We start from the raw sequence: 20,805 nt of genomic DNA on the forward strand, positions 1-20,805 counted from the left end.
TAAAGAACATGGAATAATTCATCAAATCACCGCTCCTTACTCACCTCAGCAAAATGGAATTGCTGAAAGGAAAAATAGGACTTTAAAAGAAATGATGAATGCCATGTTAATAAGTTCTGGATTACCTCAGAACTTGTGGGGGGAAGCAATATTTTCTGCTAATTATATACTTAATAAAGTACCCCGAAAGAAAGTGAATCAAACACCTTACGAATTGTGGCATGGAAGAGTACCATCCTACAAATACTTAAAAGTGTGGGGGTGTTTGGCTAAAGTGGCTATTCCTAGTCCTAAAAAGACTAAGATAGGTCCTAAGACCATTGATTGCATTTTCATTGGTTATGCCAAGAATAGTAGTGCATATCGGTTTTTGATTCATAAATCAGAACATTCCGAAATGCATGTAAATACTATTATTGAATCTCGGAATGCATCGTTCTTTGAACATGTATTTCCGAATAAGATTGGACAAGAGACTAGTAATAAAAAATCTTTTGATGCTATTACTAGTAATGATCAAGAACATGATCAAGAACAAGAGTTAGATCAAAATGAAGAAGAGGAACCTAGGCGTAGTAAACGTGCTAGAACCTCAAAATCTTTTGGTCCAGATTTTCTAACATATATGGTAGAAAATGAGCCTTTAACTTTTAAAGAGGCTATGTCCAGTCCTGAAGCTCCTTTATGGAAAGAAGCTGTCAACAGTGAAGTTGAATCCATCTTGCAAAATCACACTTGGGAATTAGTGGACTTGCCACCAGGTTGTAAACCTCTTGGGTACAAGTGGATTTTCAAAAGAAAATTGAAAGCGGATGGATCAATAGATAAATACAAGGCAAGACTTGTAGTCGAAGGTTTTAGACAGAAAGAAGGTCTAGATTACTTTGACACATACTCACCGGTTACTAGAATCACATCCATTAGAATGCTAATTGCCATTGCATCTCTATACAATCTAGAAATTCATCAAATGGATGTTAAAACCGCTTTCTTAAATGGTGAGTTAAATGAAGAAATTTACATGGAACAACCAGAAGGGTTTTCTGTTCCAGGGAAAGAAAAGAAAGTGTGTAAATTGGTTAAATCATTATATGGTTTAAAACAAGCGCCAAAGCAATGGCATGAGAAATTTGACAAGGCAATGATGTCAAATGGATTTAAAATTAATGAGTGTGACAAATGTGTTTATATTAAAAACACAGATAAAGGTTATGTCATTGTATGTCTTTATGTAGATGATATGCTCATCATTGGTAGTAATAATGACATGATTAAAACTACCAAGAAAATGTTGAATAAACATTTTGACATGAAGGACATGGGCATTGCTGATGTAATACTTGGTATGAAAATTACCAAAACATCAGAAGGATATGCTTTGTCACAATCTCATTACGTTGAGAAAATACTTGACAAATTCAGCAAAGATGATGATCATCTTGCTAGAACTCCTGTAGATGTTAATTTGTATCTTTCTAAAAATGTACAGGAAAGTATTTCTCAATTAGAGTATGCCCAAATTATTGGAAGCTTAATGTACTTGATGAACTGCACCCGCCCAGATATAGCTTATGCAGTAAGTAAATTAAGTAGATATACGAGTAATCCGGGAGTAGAACACTGGAAAGCAATTATAAGGGTTCTAAGACATCTCCGATTTACTCGTAACATTGGGCTGAATTATACTAGATATCCAGCAGTACTTGAAGGATACTGTGATGCAAATTGGATATCGGATACTAGAGACTCGAAGTCCACCAGTGGGTATGTCTTTACTCTTGGTGGGGCGGCTGTATCTTGAAAATCTTCCAAACAGACTTGTATTGCTAGGTCTACTATGGAATCTGAATTCATAGCTTTAGACAAAGTAAGGGAAGAGGCAGAATGGCTTCGCCACTTCCTTGAAGATATTCCAATTTGGCCAAAACCGGTGCCTGCTATATGCATACATTGTGATAGTCAATCAGCAATAGGTAGAGCACAGAGTCATATGTATAACGGTAAGTCTCGACACATTCGTCGTCGACATAATACCGTAAGACAACTACTCTCTAATGGAATTATTTCCATAGAATATGTTAAGTCTAAAGACAACATAGCGGATCCACTAACCAAAGGGTTAGCAAGAGAGTTAGTTGAAAATTCATCGAGGGGAATGGGACTTAAGCCTATTAAATAAGAGTTACCACAACGGCAACCCAACCTAGTTGACTGGAGATCCTAAGATCTAGGTTCAAAGGGACAACCGAGTTGTGATTGACTCAGAAGGATCACTGTGGAGTCCAACTCCTACCCATTTCTATGATGAAATAAGTGATGTCTGCAGCGATTTAGGTTAAGTAATACTTTTAATGATTCTTATATCTAGGTAAAACTAGTGGAGTATGGCAGGATACTTTTCATAAGAATCACCTATGTGAGTGTGAACTGGGCCGGTTCTATAAGCTCTGTGAAGGGCTACAAGTCTTTAGAGCACTCATGAAGACCAGGTTGTTCAGGGCCAAAATGAACACAATGGTGAGAACTAAACTGTGTCTGGGAATATACTGTGTGAGTTCTATTGTCTTGGTTTACACAAACGGCTGAACAGTTCAAGACATCTTGTTCACTGGTTAGCTAGTAAATCCGATAGTGTCTCACAAGGGAAGGTTCAAAGCCAAAAGCTACCTATCCTTTGCAGAATATTTCCAATTTCTGTACTCTCTCTGATTAGATCATGTTGTTGCATTTTCTCTCCGTCAAATTCCATTCATGTGGGGGATTGTTGGAAAAAATGGTTTTTATATAGGCATATTTTTAACCCATTTTGGGTGGACCCCAAACGTGTTTTGGGGTGGGTCCGAAAAGGTAAAGTGGTGAAAAACGGAACGTCAAAACCATTTATGAGTGAATGGGAAGATGACGTCGTTTTCGGGTTTAACATTAATTTCTTTGATAAAATTCATTTGAATTTTTCAATAAAAATTATTGTGGGAATTTAATTTAATTCTAAATTCAAATTTTGGGTTCCTGAGTGGTTTCCTAAGGTTTGTAATTTTGGGAGTTTAATTTAATTCTTAAATTCAAATTTTTATTTCCTAATTGGTTTCCTAAAAATTTGATTAAACTATTTAAATAGTTTCATAAAGTTATTTCTTTCAAGTGATAGATTGTTTTTGAATTAACTTTTCTAAACTATTCTAATAGTTTATTTATTATTATTTCAAACAGTTTTCGTAACTGTTGCACCTCATTACCTTTCAAATTGTTTGAAAGCAACGGTCAACATTTCAAATTTGTTTGACCATTTGGTTTTCTTGTGCCAACGGTTTGACAAAATTATTTGAATGAATGGGTGCATCTGTTCACTTGGCATTTGCACCTCTCCGAGGCTTAGGATTTTTTGCCTATATATATACTGCCATGTTCCAGCAATCAAGGGGTCAGAAAAAAGAGTCTGAAATTCTTTTATTTTGCTGTCTAAATTTTTCTATTTGCATTATTCTTCATTTTAGTTTTAGAATAAATTAAAGAGAGTATTAGAACACAGGTTTGGTTCGACGTACAAATTTGTTTGGTGTGCTACAACAATTTTGTGAAGATCATTGTATCCTGGGAGATAGACGCCACTCAACCGTAAGCACCGTAGCCGGGTGAATCTGTCTTAAGGACAGAGTGTCACACACTCGACTTGGTCTTAAATTATTTATTCAGTTTAATAAATAAATTCGGTACGTTATTTATTTATTTGTTTGGATTTATTTCTATTTATTTTATTTACACAGAAGATTGTTCCAACAATAACAAATTTGTAAAGATCATTGTATCCTGGGAGATAGACGCCACTCAACCGTAAGCACCGTAGCGGGGCGAATCTGTCTTAAGGACAGAGTGTCACACACTCGACTTGGTCTTAAATTATTTATTCAGTTTAATAAATAAATTCGGTACATTATTTATTTATTTGTTTGGATTTATTTCTATTTATTTTATTTACACAGAAGATTGTTCCAACAGATTTAAGCATACCACACACTGAAGTTGCCATGAATGCTGAAATGCTCTTGATAAAGGCACAGATGACAGAGGAGAGGCAAATAACAAATATCCCTAGTTTAGGATCATTCTATAAGCAACTTCAATGGCAAAGCCAAATTATTTGTTGGCTAGAGACATCTTAGAACAATTCTAATAGTAAAAGTTAAAATGGCTTCGCTAATGATATTTTGTGACTCATTATAGTGCAAAATAAATAAATTTTTTTGGCTATATACAACTCCAATGATTCACATGTTAACTCTCATACTCAATTTTAGTCATTAGATTTGTTCTTCAAAAGCTTATCAAGATTTATTTTGTTTTCGTATCAAAAATAACTTTTGTCAAATTTGAAGTCAAATTTGGCATAAGATTTTGTTGTCATTTTTTTGCCATTCTGCTTTGCCATTGAAAAATGATTTTTATGACGTGTAATGAATTCGGCAAGTCTTATAGCTTTGCTATTGAGGACCATCTGACATTTTTTTCCATTGTAGTAGGTCATGTTTGTTCTATGTTATAAGTGATTTTATGGACAGACTGAATACCAAATATATTTTACTCCAAATTAATAAGTCCATTTTTTTTTTATTTTACACTTACAATCCAATCTGCTAACCCACAATTATCAATTCATACCGATTCTCACAGTAAAATCATCGCTTCTCCAACAATTCTCAATAGCAAAAAGTACAATTTTTAAGGCTAATATATCCATGAAAACCTCACTCCATACTCTTATTGGGTAATAACTCTCAAAAATTATTTAAAGTTAACCAGTACCCCAAATTTCTTAATATTCTCTCCATACTATTTCCAACTAAAAAATTAATTAGTACGCCAAATTTCTTAATATTCTCTCTTAAATTATTTAGGGTTATAATTTACTCTCAATACACTTTATGTTTTTTCACAAATTATCATTTAAAATAAAATCATAATTTATGGTACAATCAAATATTAAACAAATCAATTCAAAAAAGACTCTCTCTCCCTCTCTTCTTATTTTCTTAGCCACAATACTCTTTCACTGACAAATTTTGAAGAAAGAAAAGACGAATAACCATAAATAGATACAAAGAACAGAAAGAATGCAAATTCACCAAGCTATTACTCACTTTCGTACTACCTAGATTCAATAGATATGATTGGGGTGGCTAACATGGATATGTTCATTGCCATCATATTCGTCAACAATTGTCCTAAAATTAATTTGGACTTTGAAGGAGGTTATGTTGTTAAGTTTCTCGATAGATTCTCGTTTGAACCTCTAAGAAAAACCCTCTCTTTGACTTTTCTTCTACTTAATGTTTGTTTGCTTACCCATCTTGTGAAACTATGTTAATTGTTATTATTTTTAATCTAATTTTGGGTTTGATTCATTGATATATTTATCAATTTTAGTAGAAATTTCTAATTAAGAGTATCTATTTCAATTGCAGTTTGAAGAGAGAGAAAGTTTGTGGGTTTGTAGAGAGAAAGAGAGGAGAATAAATAATGATGATAAGGGTGAGTTTTAATGGAGTGAATTGAAATCTTGGAGTGATGAAGAAAATAAACAGAAAATAATTAAAATTTTAAAAAAAAGATGAAAATGCTTAAATTAGGATGAATTATGAGAAAAAAAATCATTTTAAAATTTAATGTATATTATCTTTATTAATAAATTTATATTAAAATATAATAAAACCTACATTTCTAAAATTTTAATTGAGTGTATTGAATTATTAATTTGGTGCAAATAGGCCATACCGCCAATAATTTTGCCTTTATTATCTTTTGGGGCAAACTTTCGGTGGAACGGTAATGATTTGATTGAAGCGGGTCTCTGATTGCACTTGAGAAAAGTAGGCCTAATATCTGGAGATAGCCTTTGGGCCTAATATGAGAAGTTTTATGACCTGGGCCTAGGGTTTTAAAGCCCATGCCCATAGCACTATATATTTATCGCAACCCATATTTTGCCCTGTGTCTTCCCTACGCAATGATAATAGCCATCTCTGGGTCTGGCGATGGCGATGAGTCGACTCAGCCATACCCTCGCTCTTCTACGCTTGTTCTATGTATCTTAGACTCGTCTTCACACACACACACACACACACACAGAAGCATATATACTCACACATTAGATGTATTTCATCCATGGATTAAGCATATGTATGTATATATATTTGCCCGATGATGGAAATCTATTATCTATTGAGCGGTTCCATTGTCTTAGTCATCACTTGCCTCTACTTCCACCTTCTTCTCCTCCTCTTCCTCTTCCTCATCCTTATCCTCTCCATCTCTCTCTCTCTCTCTCTCTCTCTCTGAATATATATATATACACACATACATACACGTGTAGAGGCATTTGATGACTTTCACTGGATATAAACCGTTGATGATTTGTTTAAAGCTATGAGATCTGAGGGCACTTCTAGTTCTATTTGTTTGTGTTTCTGTGTTTCCATGCTATGGTTTTTTTATTTGATGTTCAATATTAATTTTAGTGAATAGGGATATTTGTATTGGTTCTTTATATTGAATATACATGTATATTTATGTCTTGTGATAATATGATGATGGAAGCTGTGACATAATCTTAATCGCTAGATGTGAAATCTATTGGGTTCTGTTTGGAATACAGATTGGTGGATGCTTACAATCTGGGAGCCCAAAATGCACCCAGAAAATTGTTTTACACCCTCATTTTATAAAATTTCTAAATACCATTTTTCCCCAAATCAAATTAACAAGGACTACAAAACCCTAATTTTATTCAAACCCAATTTCTCTCTACACCCATTATTAGCCACCAATTTCACTTATCGGCCGCTGCAACCACATCTGGCCACCAACCCAAGCCCAACCTTACCTTGCCCCTCCCCGTCTCCGGCCTACACTGCCTAGCCTTCCCGCCACCCATTCCCCTCCGCACCTCCAACCGCCACACCCCAATCCTTCCTTGCCTCTAACTGCTACACCTCATCCCATCACATCTCTCTCTAGAGGGAGGGACGGGGCATCGTGGTCGGGAGGGGTTTTCATGGAAGGGGAAGGGGGATATGGAGGAGGGTTGCAGTGGGGGCAGGGGGATTGCTGGTGTGGGGGGCTGGGGTTTGGTGGTAGGAGGTGGAGGAGGAGGGAAGGGGGTGGGGCATGAGGGAGGCAGTGGGAGAGGTGGTGGCAGTGCTTGGGTGGCTAGCTGGAGTAGATGAGGGTAGGGTTGGGATTATTTGGGGTCTTCAACAAATTCTATAAGTTAAGTTTGTCGTGGCTTTAGAAAGGAAAATGATTGGTGGCCTTAAAAAATTTGCCCCTAATGCCCCTAATTTCCATTTTTAGAAACTGTTTTCTTTTTTTCTTTCTTTTTTCCTTTTTTTTTTTTTTTTTTTTTTTACTTAAAGTGGAATTTTCGGGGCATTCGAGCCCCGAAATTCGGGCCCTCAAGCAGCCCCCCTTTAGAAATGGTGTGCCCAACAATTTTTGTGGGTGCGTTTAGGGGCTCCCATGCAATCTGTGGCCTTCCACTTTTAATTTTCTTGTTCTGCCACTGTTTGGTGTTCAATTGGAATTCATATGAATGTTTTGTTATTTTTTTCAATTATTATTTGTATACAAATGATTGCTAAATACTTTGCTATCTTTTAATTTTTTTTCATTTATTATTAGTGGCTTATCTATTCTTTTAATTTTTTTTTGTGCCTTATGGTACGCAGGGGTGTGGTTGTATTGTTGTCCACTTCCTAAAATGAACATTTTGTCCCAGTTTTTATTTATGAAAATCTTTGTGTACTCGCATGATTTAACGTATGTAGAATACTTTCTTAGTTATGATTTCTATGAGATCTGACGGCCTCAAATCTTCTATTTTGTCTATAATATGTACTTTGCATCTAGTCCTAGATCACATACAGTGGACACATTGGTTAGCCTCAAATGATATAATGTAGTGTAGATGGTCTTGCTTACATTGGAGCTAGAATTTGAGGCATCTAGTAGTTTGTCGGTCAAGATCCCCAAAACCAAGTTGTTTAATGCATGTATTATCATTCTATTGAGGACTCGTTAGCCTTTTAATTTTTTTTGTGAGTTTGCAGATTTTGAAGGTGGATGCATATAATCTTGTTTTTTGCATGGATAGGTTTTCTTTGAAGTGAATGATGATATATGCACTGGGCTCTGAGCAGTTTATATACTGCATTACTGAAGGAAATGCTGCCTAGAAAGCTATGTCTGACCCTTCTAAAGTTACTCATAGGTCCCGTTTGATAGAATCGTGAAAAAGCGATTATAATTTACACTTTAACATGTTATACTTTATAATTGTGAATATAAGTTAATTTTTAATTTATAAATTAAGTTTCTCTTCTTTCACTCAAAGAAGAAGTTGATTTTTAACTTATAAAAAGTTATAATTTATATTGTTAAGTTAAATTAAATATATTAAAATAGTTTAAATTAAGTTAAAAATTAAAATAAATTAAAAATAAATCATACCAAATAGAATCATATTCTGGAGCAATTTGAAAGTAAAAAGTTAATTTTTTAACTTTTTATCAAATTTTTCTTAAAAAGTCACAAAAAAAAATTACTATAAAAGTCAATTTTTTTGTTCAAAAAAATCATGAAGTCGATTTTTTACTCACTATTCAAAACACCTCATGCTGCATTGGGTGGGGTTTTGGTTTCTATTCATCATTGGACTTCATGCACCACTGCTGCTACACCACTCATTAACTAGTTTTTTTTCTTTGTAATGTATGTATGTTTTCTGAAGTATGGATGAATTGTTTTTGAAATCTTTGATGGTGCCAATGTTGGTTACTTGTCAGGCTGTCAGCTTTAGATGTCCTATCTTTTTAACAAGATTTTTTAAAGTTGGATAGATTTTTTAAAGGTGGTGTGAGAAGTGGGTTGATTTTTTTAATTATTTTAATTTGATTAAAAAATTTCCGTTTAAGAGGATTTTTTTTTTTTTTTGATTTTTTTGATTTGTTTTGTAAAAAAAAGATTATAATAATTATAAGTTATATGTGATATTTTATTTTTTATAATTATAAAATTTATTTTATTTTTTTATGAACAAATCCTCAATTAAAAATCATGGTTGCTGCTGCGTTCATTATTATCTTGAGATTTCTCTTTGATTAGATCAAGAGTCCGAGACTGAGGGTTTGTTTGGCATATATTATTTTAGTCTATTTTTTTATTTTTTTTAGATTATATCAATTAAGATTATTTTTTTATTTTTTTATATATTTTTTTTATAAAAAGTCAAAAAATATATTTATTTAGAACATTTTAAACCATTTTTAAATCTTCTTAAGGCCTCGTTTGTGAGGCAAAGTTTGGGATTTTTTTTATTTATTATTTTAGTCATAAAAAATAAAATAGATTTTTTTTAGTCCCAACAAGATAAAATATTACATTCAATTTATAATTATTACATTATTTCTTTTACAAATAAATTAAAAAGTCAAAAGTCTTTCTTAAAGAAATTTTTTTTAATCTTTTAGATTTTATATTATTATTATTTAATTGTAAATGAGAAAAATATAATTTTATATATAATTAATTAAGCTAAAAAAAAAGAAGAAGATATAGATTAAGATGCTTATCGACGCAAGGGCCATGTGGTGGATACACGTGGTTTCTTGGAAAGCGAGGTAAATGACTTCGAGAAAGCGAGGTAAATGACTTCGAGAAAAGAAAGGTACATATATAAGAGCAAGGATCCTCGGCCGCCGTTTTCGGCTGCCGTTCCATCAGCCCCCAAAACGACGTCGTTTTGGGGGTTTTTTGATTTTTTTTCTTTTCTTCTTCCTCGTCAAGCTCGACAGCACGGGAGGGGAGGGGAGGGGAATGAGAGAGAGGGGGAGGGGAGGGAAAGAAGAGCCGCCGGTGGGCCGGACTAGAGGGGGCCATAACCAGTGGGGGAGGAGGAGGCGGAGGCGGAGGCGGAGGCGGAGGCGGAGGCGGAGGCGGAGGAGACGGCGGTGCGGCGTTGCTGCGATGACCGGCGGCGAGACGACGAGCTGCGACGGCGACGATCGGACCTCCCCTTCCCTCCCCCCTCTTCTCCCCTCTGGTTTTGGATCATCGAAGAGAGAGAGAGAGAGAAAACAAGAAGGAAGAAGAAGAAAGAAAAAAAAAAAAAAACCCCAAAACGACGTCGTTTTGGGGGCTGCTAGGTAGGGCCGCCGATGATCCAAATTCCATATATAAGGGTGTCTCGAGTAAGAAAAGAGGAGCAAGGAAAGAGTAGTGAGTCAGTAAAGGCGGATGTTTGGGTAAATGATTAATATTTAGGTGAGTTATATTATACTTTGACTCACTATAATATCTTTTACGTATGTTTTGAGTTATTATAATTTATTTTACGTAAGTTGTGTTTTATAACTTATATTTATATTTTCAATTACGTAGATTATTTTTTGAACGTTATTTATTTAAATTAAAACCCATGGATATGTTGTTTGATTTTAAAAAGTGTTTGATAATGATTTTATAAGTAACCACCACGGGAGTCTCATGCCTTGGGGACTTAAATAAACTATTGATTTCTAGCTGGTCACCTTGTGGTCTTCTGTCTGTGATGAATCCATTGACACTCTAATTTCTAGTATGGAGCAAAGTATTATACAAAGTTAAATGCTACACTATTGTTGGAGCCACCTCTTGAATCTTATTCTAGTGTGGAGCAAAGTGTTGTACGGAGTTAAGTGTTCCACTATTGTGGCAGTTACCTTTAGAGTTTGTATGAGTCACCTCTTGAGTCTATATATTCGTTATGTTCTGTACCGTAGTTATCATTATTCTGTTTATATGATTTCTGTATTATATGTCAAATAATTTTCGTATTATATATTTTATATTTTAATATTAAACTTTGTTTAGCCTCATAATTATCCATGGTGAATTTTATGCATTTATGCTCTTAGTATAATATTTTTCATTCTGTCATGTGCTTATAGTTGTTTACCACTTTTAGGTGACATGCCAGTGTTAGCTCGTGGGGAAGGCATAAAACACTTTGTAGACATTGTTCAGCTTTGACAATTTAATTAAATAGAAGCTCCAATGATTATTTTGGTACCATCATTTAAATATTATTTCCACTCACGTTTATTTATTTGTTCAAGAATTAGCCATAAGTAACTTTAGTTACCGGCCATCAAGATGCTTAACCTTTGGGTACGGAGCAGATCATGACAAACGTTGCCTACTGCGTGCGGGGTTCTATGAGGTGTACTGGATCAGTCTTATTCGATTGGATCACTATCTCATTATAACTCTTGTAGAGAGATGGCACATAAAGATGCACACATTTCATTTCCCTATTAGAGAGTCCATGGTTACATTACAGGATGTGGCTCTTCTATTTGGGCTACCGATTTATGGAGGCAAGGTTATTGGCACAGAGTCAAGAAATAAGGTCGATAATTTGATAGCTTTATGTGTAGAGTTGTTAGGAGCAATACCTACACAACAAGACTTCATACGATCCTTGCTTAAGTTAAAATGGATATCAGATCATTTCCGTTGGCTTCCATATGATGCGACAGATGAGACGGTTCATCAATACGCTCGAGCCTATATTATGTGGCTTATTGGAAGGGGTTCTAGTCCCCGATAAGTCCCAAAATATAGTCAAGATGATATTTTTGCCACTACTTAGAGACTTCGACTGTATCCACGAGTACAGCTGGGGTGATGCCACATTGATATGTTTGCATAGGATGTTGTGTCAGGTAACTAAGCCTAATACAAAAGAGATGGATTGGCCACTTGTGTTGTTACAAGTGAGTTGCAATGACTTCTAATTTTATCTTATATTCTCAATTGTCATGTTTTGTAAAATGCCTAGTTTAATAAATTATTAATGTCATCATTCATTAGGTTTAGGCATGGGAGAGATTGAACAGGATCGCCCCCAGTAAGAAGTCTAACATTGTTGATGGCGAGCGTGCCATAGGGGAGGGAGACCAGCAGTTATCACCTGGCCCGAGAGCTTGTAGGTGAAGGGTTCCGTTCAGCTACGAGGTGATATCGACTAATGTCAGTGTCATTTTCAGGGACCAATTCGATCGCATGATAGAGGGAGAGGTTTGTAATTTATTTATGTCAATTGATAGGCTCATGTTTGTAAACCTTCGGTTTACGGATTGCTCTCTAAATTATTGCATCATTATTTCAGTTCATATGGGAACCTCACGAGAGAGAGGATGACATTATGGCCAATTTCCCATCGTATTGTACCGTTGGTCGAGACATATGGATGAGAGTGCCACTTATATGCTTCAATATCATTGACTGGCATCCCCCAATTAGGGATGGCAATTTGAACCCGGCCCGACGGGGACCCAATCCCCTGACCCCGATTAGAATGGTTTTTTCCCGAAAAATATCCCCGTGGGGACGGGGATGGTATTCGAAATTAAATCCCCGATCAGTTTCGGGTCGAGGACGGTTATCAGTGTTCAAGCCCCGGTCCGTCCCCGTCCTCGTCCTCGGCTCCGATCCTGAATTTTCTCGAAGTAAAATTACCATTTTATCCCTCTTTATATATATGTATATATATATAAACCAACCCTTTCACTCACACAACATTGTGCACCTCACACACTCATCACTGCCTCTCATCTCTCTCTCTCTCTCTCAAACCCTCCGCCGATCTCCATCCTCCCATCACCGCCGAGATCTGAGTTCACTTTCCCCGACCTCTGTCACTATCTCTGACCGTCGATTGAGCCATCACAACTCCACCGTCTCTTTTTCTTCTCCAACAGCGGTGAGGCCAAGCTTGCCGAACCACCACCACCATCACCACTGTTTGCGGCAGTCTGGCAATGACACTATTCGGCGGTGTATATATATATTAGATTTGAGCATTATCCCCCTCTCTCTCTCTCGATTTGTTATATATATATATATATATATATATTAGATTTGAGCATCAGATCTCTCTCTCTCTCTATGTTGTTGTTGATGATGATGATGATGAACAGATCTGTTAGATCTGAATTTTTTTTTTTACATTTGAGCTCATTAGATCTGTTAATAGTGATGAACAGGTCTGTTAGATTTGAAATTTTTTTTATTTATTTACATTTGAGCTCATCAGATCTATTAATGGTGAACAAATCTGTATGATAATGATGAACATATCTCTCTCTACGTTGTTGTTGTTGTTGATGATGAACAAATCTGTTGTATCTATTTTTTTTTTTTTTGGCCGGGGATTTTTCGGGGTCGGGGAAACTCGATCCCCGTTAGGGGGCGAGGGCGGATATAGGTTCCCTGCCGGGGATCAGGACCGGGGACGGGGGATTTCCACCATTGGGGATTGGGGACGGGGAGGGTGATCCCCGGCCCCGCCCTGCCCTGTTGTCATTCCTACCCCTAATCTGGTGCTTAGACAGTTTGGACGAGTTCAAATTGTGCCTGATCACTTTGACTCGAACTTGGCGATGTATTTTAGAGATAAATGTGGCAAAATGGCCATTGATTGAGCAAAGGAATACCAGAAGTTTACGGATGATTGGAATAATAAACGTAACACCATTGTCCACGCTAAGATGGGCGATGAAGTGCTTACATCTTTCGACCCATACATGTTATGATTTCGCTGTCATACACACCTAGTACTGAGTAATCCGAGTGACATTGTTGCATTTGGATACCAAGGTGTCAGGGGGTAGTTTAAAGGGATTGGTAAGTTCTTTATAAAGCAACAAAACTACATTTCCTTAAGTTTTTGTATGTTTAAGTTGGGGTCGATGGTTACGTAATACAAGTACATTTCATTATAAGTTTGTAGAGTTGCGAGGACATATCACTTGGTAGATGTTGCCCATATTACATGTGATAGTAGAGAGGCATTGGATGCCATTGGTGAGATATGGGAGTTACTGTATGATGGTTTGTAACAGGCACATCGACGTAACCGACTAGATTTTGGCCACTTTAGCAAGGATCCTTCTACAGGAGTAGATATTACAGCCACATTAGTGCTACCCACGAATATTCCATCCATCGAGCCATCGACATCAATGCCTCCACCGCGTCCTCTCCCATGTCATGCACATCAATCCGACCATTTCGATGCGGAACACTTTGGAAGTGCCTTCCATGGGTCTATCACCTCATGTTCCATCTACAACAATGCCTACACTGCAGACTTCGCCACCTCAACGTACCCATTATACATCCTAGTCTTCCCCTGAGCTATATCCTTTCATGTTCCAATATATTTCCACAGGCCATGGCCATATATTGAACCCCTCCTAGTCACCGTCTCCATATATGATAGAAGTTGGTAGCCCATTGACTCCCTTAGTGGTCCACTGTATGTCTATTTAATATGATTCCCTCTGCTTCGACATTGACCGCACCTGACCATTTGACAGTACCTTCATCTTTCACACCACTGGAGACCATTTTTGTCGAGACAATGGCAGCATCATCTCCTATCCCACATATGACCTTGAGCTACGATGTTGATCCACTCATTACCTAAGACTTCCACATTGAGGGGGAGGGGAGGACCAGGACCATGCCCCTACCAGAAGGATAGGTAAGGGTAGAGATCGCGGCGACTGTCGAGGCTGAGGTCGCGGTGTAAGCAGAGGCCGAGGTTGAGGTTGAGCTATAGACCATGATAGCAGTACACCGGATGAGGGCGCTTTACAGCTCAGTGCGGTATCTCAAGCTTTACCGGATGTGGTGTCAAATATTTCTATTGCACCCATTGGTGATGGGCAACCACCTTCTCCACAAACCGGCGAGGGAGTCATACGTGCAGCAGCGCAAGATATGTAGAGAGTATATAGTAAAAGACCCATGGAAAGGGTTGTGGAATTGGGAGAAAATTAGCATATTAGGGACAACCAACATTGGTAAGTAGCTTTACACATTATCTTCAGTGGTGTTTTCTCTTGGATTAGTTTAGAATCTTCATTTATGTTATTTTGTAATTATTTTTTTTTTGGGTCAATAATGGGCCTTTTTTGTGTATTGTCCAAAGAAGTACGACTATGTCCTGCTTAAAAGTATTTTAAGTTTTTTGGGAAATGTTCTACTTGTATATGTAATCTACACCAACCATTTGTTATATTTATATAGATTTTCAAAAACTATAGAGTTATAGTTAGGTAGGGGATGAGATTGAAGTTTCTGAATATATGCTGGAAAGGTTTTTTTGTTTTTCTTGTATTTTGGGCCTTTAAATTAGTTCAAAATATATAGGTGAGAAAAATATTCTTGGCGTATAAACGGAAAGAGGCTTGGCGAGGCATTTTGTAGTGGTAAACAGTGAATTCACACCAGCCATACAAGGCCTCTCTATTAGTTAAAAAACCCGGTATGAATGGTGTGAGTGGTGTGACTGGGGGGGCGTTGTATTAATATTACCAACGCCCCCCCTTCCGCTGATATGGGCCATCCATTGTTGTACGTTAGGACACGTGTATGGATGAAGTTAAAAGGAAGTCACACCAGTCACACCCGGGCCCCAAGTGTGAGTGGTGTAAGTACTTTTGATTCTTTTATACTTGCAATGTTTTCACATTAATGATTGATTAGAGGAAGGAAAAGGTTGTTCATTTCCATAGTATTTATTTGGCAGCTTGATTGAGCTTCTTTCCCTATTTTCCTTGTCCCTAAGTTTTAATCTTGTGGAATAAAATGTCACATGACTCGTTTCTGACCTAGTGTATTTCAAGTAAAATTGTGTTGTAATTATGGTCAAAGCGAACTTTTGTAAGATTGGGTTCAAAAAGCTATGGAGCTGAAGAAGATAAATATGACTACATTGGTCCGATGGAATTGTAATGAGGTATCTTTAATCCATTATGTTTCACAATCTATTTTTTGTATTGTTTCAATATGCTAATGTTATTGTTTTTGAAATATTAGACTGTTATGCATGCTTGTCAATAGAAAAAATACACAGAAGTTGATACATGGACATTTCAAAATGTGATGGAGAACAAGTTTGAAGGCGTCGAAGCAATTGAGAGGCGTCCAAGTACTTTTCATAAAAGAGCAAGTTTAAAGACATTATATGACATACATTTTGTAAAATTGAAAATTCACTTGTAAAGTATATTGTATATGTTAAGCACTTTTCTAAGCTTCCTATTGATATGTACTTCAGTGGATTTCTAACATTTTTGTGAAGTCTCTATCAATGTAAAATATTAGATCTCTGAATGAGTGTGGACTATAAAGTGCATTTGAAAATGCACTACATTTAAGAGCAACGATTTAATTTAGTATCTTTGCACATGTTAGTGGAAGTCACATATGGTTGACATGGATTTTTGCGTAAATTTGGCATGCACTGTGCAAGATGTTAGAATTTCAATTAAAAATGAATAATTTATTAGTGGGTTAAAGAATGAGGATGTTATTCTATTGTTGCCTCTTCATTTATATTTCTCGATTAAGAAAGACCACTGTATAATAAACGATTAGTGTTCATTGTTTGTTTCTCAATTCATTTCTCTTGTGAGGACCTCTGAATTCCAGCACAGTTGGTTGTGAAGTTAACTGGAGGTCTGTCTAATCTGTCCTCGGACTGATCTTGGCCAACTGGAGGTCTACCTCTCCTCATGATGCTATGAGTATGCAAAGTGTGAATTTAAAACAAAATGAACTAATAAACACGCAGGCAAGTAACAATTAAGCATGCCGAGATGATGCACACCTTGTCCACATAGCAAGCAATATGATGCAATCTTAACATCCTTTTAAGGGGAAATCCTATGCTCTTTAGGACTCAAAGTGTGTAAATAACGTATACCAAAGAACTTGTGCTCTGATACCATTCTGTCACGACCCCAAACTGCCCCTAGTAGTTTGGTGCCGTGATGGCCAGTAATCCGAGATTACTGAAGGCCAACTTTCTAAATTCACACACAAGCAGAGTACAAATATATGGGGCTAACATGTGCGGAAGCAATAATTTAAAATACAAGGGGTCTATAAGAGCAGTGCATAAGTCAAACGGAATGGCATACATCTTTATACAGCTTTACAACTTGAATACAATTTAAATAAGGTCCAAAATACATATTACATTTTAACAAGGGCTTCACAAGCCGACATAAACAAAATGCTCGAACTACAGGTCAAGGAACATAGTCTGCCAGATTGCCGATGTCCTCGTTGCCGACATAACATACATACAAAACATACATCTTGATCAAAAGGCTTTTCAAGCCGACATGTACGAAATACAAATATTACAAGTTGAGAAGCATGATTTTCAAGACTGCCAACATATTTACAAGTCAAGCCGACATAATCAAAAACCCAAAACAAGCTCCAAAATAACATCTAGGCGTCATCGCCTTCCTGCTCATCACCTACATATATATAAAGATGGTGAGCTTGGATACTCAGTGAATGGTATAAATAATAAAGGGGTTTGCATGAATAATAGCCGAAGTCTTTTCAAAACAAAACAAGTCAAAACTTCATATAACAAGGGATGGACCTCGTCCATCTGACAAATCTTCAAAGCTACAAGGGATGCTTGCTAGCATCAACATATTACAAAGATAACATTCCGGCAAACATATCCACGCGGTAAACCGTCAGTGGCAAAACAAGACAAAACAAGGGAGATATCTCAAACAAGAGTGCTGCAAAAGTTTAGAGTCCTCTAGCACAAAGGACCTATGTTACAAAGGCCCGTAGCCCTTTAATACGAGAGTACTGCGAAAGTTTAGAGTCCTCCAGCACAAGGGACTTTCCAGAACAACATGTGCTGCGAAAGTTTAGAGTCCTCCAGCACAAGGGACTTTCAAACAAGATGTGCTGCGAAAGTTTATAGTCCTCCAGCACAAGAGACTTTCCGAGGAGGTCATCAAAGCAAGTATAATACAAGATACAAGACTAAGGACAATCATTCATGCTTAACAAATACCTTCCAAACAAAGCAAAGCAAAATCTTTATCAAAACATATAACATAGCTTTATTAAAAATACCACTCACATAGTTCTGCAAATGTCGAGGTCAAGGCAAGTCTAAGTCCTACAAACACATGGCAAAGTCTATTGAATGTACTACTCAAAACAAGTCTAGCATACATGTAAATGACCTCGGCATTCTTCAAAATTAAGTCAAATCAAATCAAAACACAATTTCTTATCTTTGGAAAAAACATGCTGGGCAACTACCAGGTCTAGGCCGACGTCCCACATCTCATTGCCGAGGTGTGGCCCCGATGGCCACATTCAAAAGCAAAGTCGGGAAAATTTGGGTTTCCCTCTTAATAAACGTGAAGAACATGAGCATGAAGAACATGAAGAACATGAACATGAGGAATATGAATGCAAAGATCAAAACTTGCTATCACGAAAGCTGAGATTTCATGCTACGAATTCAAAAACATGGACCTGGGTACCCATACTCAAGGATCTTATCAAAACAAACACAAAAACATGAGTCTTAATGCGAACTTTCGGATCAAAGAGGCTTTTCTTCAAGAACACATGAAAACCATTTTCTCTTTCTAAAACCTACTTTAAATCAATGTATGACGTGCCGAACAGGTTTGATCGTGCAATGCAGCTAGATGATCAATAAGGACAACAAGAGTAGGTTAAGATTCTAACCTCAAAACTCGAATCTAACGGTTCAAGCTCCAATGATCAAGCTTGGAAGTTCACTCTCTCTTGCTCAAACTTCTCCTTCTTCTTCCTAGAGTTTCTCTCTCTAAAAGGTAAGATTTGATACAAAATGATATGTTTCTCCCGACAGCCACTGACTTAATCCCTCTCCTGGGACACGTGGCATCGGCTGATTGGCTCTACTCAAAAGGTGACTGACTGATAAGACAAGACCATGACAAAGTGTATTCAACAAGCTAGACGGCAAGAGCACTCCGGCAAGTAACGACATCGGCTAACAACAAGACTCCGGCAAGCAAATGGCAAGGACATCGGCTTGGAAGGACAACACTTGACTAAGCTGTGCCACACCTTGGCCTAGATGTGCCACACCTCGGTCTAGGTCACTCCATTCCAGGAAAAAAATAACTAATGCAAGGATCAAGGATCTAGAACGCCTAGATATTAACATCTCGGCCTAGGCGACGCGCACCTCGGCCTAGGCGACGCGCACCTCGGCCTAGATGGTGACATCTCGGCCAATATGTCAGGGTGGAGATGGAGGTCAACCGATGGGGTTCCAAGATAGTTCTAAGTGTGGAAAGGTTCCAAGGTGTCTAGGCTCAAGAAAACCTCGGCAACACACCAGGCAAGAACAAAGCATGCAAGCAACATTCGAGCAAAACAAGACAAGATTTGCAAATGCACATATCAAAACAAGATCATACATAAATGTATGCAAGTATGACTAAGTAAAAATGAGGGTTGTTATAATTTCTTACATTTTCTTTTCCTCTCTTCTTCTCCCCTCCTCCATGTCCGAAACCCTAGCTCCCCAAACCATGATTTCCTCTACTTTGATCAACAATCCACCATGGTTCTTGCATCAAGGATGGAGAACAAGAAAGGATCAACAAATTTAACCGATTTGAACTTGGATTTGTGAAGGATTCTCATTAAAGCTTCGTCCCTTTGCTTGTTTCTTGAGGTAGGGTCCTAGTTCTCCTTCATGCTTTCATTGATAGATAGATTTGTGATACTTTGGAATATATAAATGTAAAACCCATATTTTTTTTTGAACATCTAGTGTAGTGTTTATTATGAGAATTGGGGGTTTAGAATTGGAGATGTTGGAAGTTAAATTGGTGGGTTAAAATGATGGATGGTGAACCCTAGATGTATAATTATTGGAAAAATTGGAATAAAAAGTAATGGGTTAATAAGTTTGAACTTTTCTTGAAATTTCAATATTTTCTTGAAACCCTAGGTTGATTAATGATGATAACCAATGAATTGGCCCAAATTGAAAGTAGAGTAATGAAATTGAGGTATTGAATTATATGTGTTCAAGTTTAATTGGAATTTGGAAATGTTTGAAAATTATGTTTAAAATTTGCGAATGAATTATGTTATGAACATTGTAATTCATGCTGTAATGTGAAGGGAAAATTGGGGAAATAATCGATTAATGATATGGATGATATGAACTTGATTTTGGAATGTTGAAATGGAATTCAAGAATTTATTTTGAATTATGTTAAATTACAAATGGTGTTGATGAACTAAGTGATATTGACTTTGTTGGATTATATTGTGTTGACTCATAGTGAATTGAATGGTGTTGTACTATGATGAATTATGTTTGAATTACGTGAATTGTGTAGGGTCAGCTATAGGGGCAGATCAAGTACCTGAACACTGTGAGTAGTAGTACAGAAATGTACATCTTATTTATCGTTGATAATTATTGTCACTAACACTCTGTTCTTTGTAAGTGTTATCAACGTTTATGACAAGTGGAAATCAATATGAATTTCTATGAATATAGAAAGATTTGCGTACGTCGGTATGACTTTGGAACCCTTTTGTTCTGCCAATAACAAGTATTAAACCTCTGTTGTTTATCAGTGTATTATGTACTTCTTAAAAATAAATGGAGCTTATGTTCATCCATGAATAATGATACCTGTATGAGTCCAAGATTATTTTGTTGTGTTACGTATGGACTCGAGGTCGTTTAGAATCTATGATATGAAAACAAAGGTTTAACATCATTATGTAACCCACGTTAGAATGTAAACTGTTCTGTCATTGCTAAGCATGCTCTATGTTCTGATATGTTACGTTTTGACTTAATGAACAGTTGACCATAAATGTAAAGTATTCATGACATCCGTAACA

General features: G+C 36.7%; 1 long non-coding RNA gene and 1 other non-coding gene across 2 annotated transcripts; both read left to right on the plus strand.

Annotated features, from left to right (window-relative positions):
• Window positions 1-8,158: 8,158 nt before the first annotated feature.
• On the plus strand, window positions 8,159-8,245 carry LOC145823160 (small nucleolar RNA snoR118). The gene has a single exon (XR_014365394.1). It is a non-coding gene; the product is annotated as a small nucleolar RNA snoR118 (small nucleolar RNA).
• A 6,567-nt stretch (window positions 8,246-14,812) lies between these two features.
• On the plus strand, window positions 14,813-16,291 carry LOC145822897 (uncharacterized). Its single transcript, XR_014364738.1, has 2 exons — window positions 14,813-15,841; window positions 15,922-16,291. It is a non-coding gene; the product is annotated as an uncharacterized LOC145822897 (long non-coding RNA).
• The last annotated feature ends 4,514 nt before the right edge of the window (window positions 16,292-20,805 follow it).

This window comes from Camellia sinensis, chromosome 3 (genome assembly GCF_055761805.1).
Source record: "Camellia sinensis isolate YWXY chromosome 3, ASM5576180v1, whole genome shotgun sequence".
Taxonomy (NCBI): domain Eukaryota; kingdom Viridiplantae; phylum Streptophyta; class Magnoliopsida; order Ericales; family Theaceae; genus Camellia; species Camellia sinensis.